The sequence below is a fragment of the Eutrigla gurnardus genome, assembly GCF_963514095.1.
Source record: "Eutrigla gurnardus genome assembly, chromosome: 1".
NCBI classification, from domain to species: domain Eukaryota; kingdom Metazoa; phylum Chordata; class Actinopteri; order Perciformes; family Triglidae; genus Eutrigla; species Eutrigla gurnardus.
In genome coordinates, this window is record NC_139915.1 from 19,514,106 (window position 1) to 19,518,121 (window position 4,016).

The window sequence follows — 4,016 nt, forward strand, 5'->3', positions numbered from 1 at the left end:
ATCGACAGAGTGTTCTCAACACGGCGTGCGGGTTATGGTGAACCTGCGTGCCCGGATGGGACCTTCTTGTCTGGCTACATCATGGATGGTTGGGGAAAGTGGAGAGTCATCTGCCTTGCCGCTCTGGATGTGGAGGACGTGTACGTGTTTGCATTCATGACAACTGGAATGATCGCCTTGGGATGTGGAATCTTCATGCTATATCGGAAAATGAGAAAGATCGCCACTGAGCTGACCAGTGTGAGGGCGGACAACGCCACCACTCGGTCTGCTGTGGTCGGGTTGCGCTCTGACATCTCCGCAGTTCGCGAGTTCACGGCACTGATGCGAGCTGAAGTGGCCACTAACCGGGAGGAAATGGTGACCAATCGGTCAGCTATGGTCGGGATGCGCTCTGACATCTCCGCAGTTCGCGAGTTCCCGGCACGGATGCGAGCTGAAGTGGCCACTAACCGGGAGGAAATGGCGAAGTTAAGGGCGGCGAAAGCTGCAGAGGAGAGTGATGAATAAAATAAAAATGGCAGAAAAATAAAAGGACTCCCACACCATCCCAACAAATAATAGCTACACTGGACTTTTTTTTTGTTCTCTGTCGATTGGACCCCCTTCAGACTTTGTTACATGATGAGACTGCTGTTCACTCGTGATGAACAAATACGGACACGTGTGCAGACACACACGTAATCTGTATGCACTGGACTTCAGCTCTCTGTACCACCTACTGCTGTAACATATTATGTCAAATGTCACAAGTGAAAGAAAATGTTATGTCAAGTGAAAAATGCAAAAGATAAGAAAAGATTATGATGTAGATTTTTTTTTTCCTGTGGTTAATGGGGGCGTGACTAGATAAGCCTTGGCTTCTCCCGCTTTCCCTTTCGGCCATGTGTATTTTACTATGTGAACAAAGATGTGTGATGATGATTTAACGGACATGCCCGAAATAAATAAATAAATAAATAAATAAATACTTCTGTATTGATTGGCCTGGGGTGTCTGCATCCTATATCTTGGATGCTATTGAGAAAATAGCCGTTTTCCATAGGAAATGAATGGGATTCTAAAACAATTCAAATAAAATAGGGTGTGCTAAATATTAATTTTTGGTGAGTTGTGTGTTGTTAGTACCACATGACAGGAGAGGCCTGCGTTGGCCTGGGGTGTCTGAGTCCTATATCTTGGAAGCTATTGAGAAAATAGTGTTTTCCATAGGAAATGAATGGGATTCTAAACAAATTCAAATAAAATAGGGGGTGCTAAATATAAATTTTTGGTGAGTTCTGTGTTGTTAGTACCACATGACAGGAGAGGCCTGCGTTGGCCTGGGGTGTCTGGGTCCCATAATGTGGATGCTATTGAGAAAATAGCCGTTTTCCGTACACTCTTAGAAATAAGGGTTCCAATAGGGTTCTTTCACAAGGGCTGAGGTTCTACCTGGAACCATTTGCTTCTGAAAAACCCTTTCCCGAAGAAAGGGTTTTTCAAGGGTTCTTGGTAACACTAATGGTTCCCGTAAGAACCATTTTGATCGAGAGAACCCTTTAAAACCCCTTTCCTGAATAAAAGGTTTTAAAAGGATTCTTGGTAACGCTAAGGGTTCCGGTAAGAACTATTTTGATCCAGAGAACCGTTTTTGGAAGAAAGAGTTCTTCAGGGATTGTTGAAAGCATGGGTATAATATCCTGTGTCACCAGGGACACACTTCCTGATAACACTTACCAATAATGGTGCAAAATACAATTCCTTGTGACTACTGATACAAATACTTTTCATATCCATTTTTTTGTTTATTTGTTCTTCTCCAGATTCTGTTGATCAAACTGCAACATAATTGCCCATCTTGGGATTTGAACACCTGCCACCCAGTCTAAAGTCACTGGGAGTAGTGACTGAGCTAACCTGCTAGCTGGGTGGAGCCATCAGGTCCACCATACTAGTCTATTACCTTACACATTCTGAAACTGAAATGTTCTGTTACCAATTTATTTTCACAACCATTAATTATAAGAAAGCAAGACCTTCATCAGCCAATCTTGTTGACCCAGGCAAAGATTAGCTGTGACTGGGATTTTAACCCCCACCCTCCAAATCTAAAGTCTGTACCATTACCCGCCGAGCTATCCTGCAGAACATGTAGAGGAGGGACTCCTCTGACTCGCCACACTCACTCACACAGCCAGGTTGTCCTTCATGTCAGTGGTCAGACAGAGGGAGCTGATCATGTGTCTGTTTAGCTCTGTCTGTACAATGTGAGACTTCTGCTTTTAGGTCGCAGGTTCAATTCCCATGTTGACAGATATCATACCTTACTGATTGCACTTCCAGACAATTAACTCAGTTGGCTAGGAGCTGGTTCTTGGTGCCAGATGATGTGGGTTCAAGCCCCAACAAGGGTGATAATGGTAATACATTAAAATACCTGGTAGTCTTTGTGTAACAAATGTACAAAATTTTAGAGTCATGGTAGATGATGTTTGACAAAAACATATCAGAATTTTTATCCCAAAAACTGTTTTTTTTTTTTTACAGTGGTTTCAAATCTGCCTGCGCGACAGTGAATGGCTTACTCAATTTGTGAAGCCACAGTTGAGTTGCAATTTGCCAATTAGCTCAGTGTGATAGACAATGGTCTTTGGTTCCAGAAATTGTGGATTTCAGCCTCAACTGGTGCAAAATGTGCAACATTACAATGTCAACTGTCTTGCCTTCCTATTCTCCTGTTTGTTGCTCAGAATTGCCTAAAGTTGCCAAAAATAGTCCAGACCCGACCCATTGATGCGCAGCAGCTATAATTGTGTTTATTTTTTAAAGTTTAGTTACACTACTCCCTTCTTCAGGAGGAAATTGACACACAGCAAAGAAGCAGCCAAGGGAATTGAACCCTGGGTCCCTACAGCAAGGATATAACCCCTCTTTCTGGGGCATCTAAGTGAGCTATACTACTCACTGGACAAAGGCTTTTGAAAGTTTGTTACAAGTCACGTGATCTAGAGATACAGTTTGAAGTTGTGAGTTCAAGGCCTGGTTGATACAGAGTGACCATGTTAATGCCTACTGAGGTGATGTGTGCATTAGTGACAGACAATTAAACACTTATTTTACAGACAATTTTACTCATGTATTTGTCTCCTCCTCATACTTTTCCATGATCGGCCTCATCCCATGGCTGCTGTACCCTGCTTACTGGCTTAGTCAAGTTGTGAAGCTGCACAAAAGTTCAGTGATAGAGGAAGGTCTTTGATGTCAGAGGCCAAGCCTTAACTGATGAGAAAATCATATTGTAACACTGACTTTGGGGCTACTACATCAGGGTTTGTTGATGCCGGGATTTGAACCTTGATCTCCCAGGGGAAAGGGCGAGGTTTGGTGTGTTGGGCCTGCGAGCTGGCACAATGGCTGCTGTCATGTGTGAGTTAAGAGCTGGTTGCCCCATGGATTGCACCATATAGTCTGGTCTTCCCCCTCTACAAACCAGGTGTGACATACCAATAGTAATTACTGTGAACAGAACAGAACAAAGAAGAACAGAAGAGAGAGAGAACAGAAGAAACTTCAGAGAATCAAGGTGAGCTTGACCCTAGCTGAGGACTTTTATGGTGAAAGGTGTACTAAGCATTTGTTTCTTGTTATGTTTTGTTCGTTTGCTTGTTTGTTTGTTTTCTAGTAGAAATGACTTACACAGCTTGGACGAAAGCTGAAGTGTGCCATTGGCTTGAAAAAGAGGGTTTTGCTGAGATTTCCATTATTGTTACAATATGTAACATTTTGAGTACTTGTTACATAACACTGAAAAGTATTTTAACATTATTTAAATCAATGTGAAAACTTTGTGGGGTTCCCTCACTTTCTCATGATTCTGTTCCACTGTCACGATAACTACATACAGTATGTACTCTGATTCCTTTCATTGGACCATGCATTATTTTATTGTTTGTAGATAGCTTACAATAAGGCACAGTAAATGCACCTTGGATTGATGGAACTAAAACTCTTTTTTATCTCCCCTTTCTGCCATG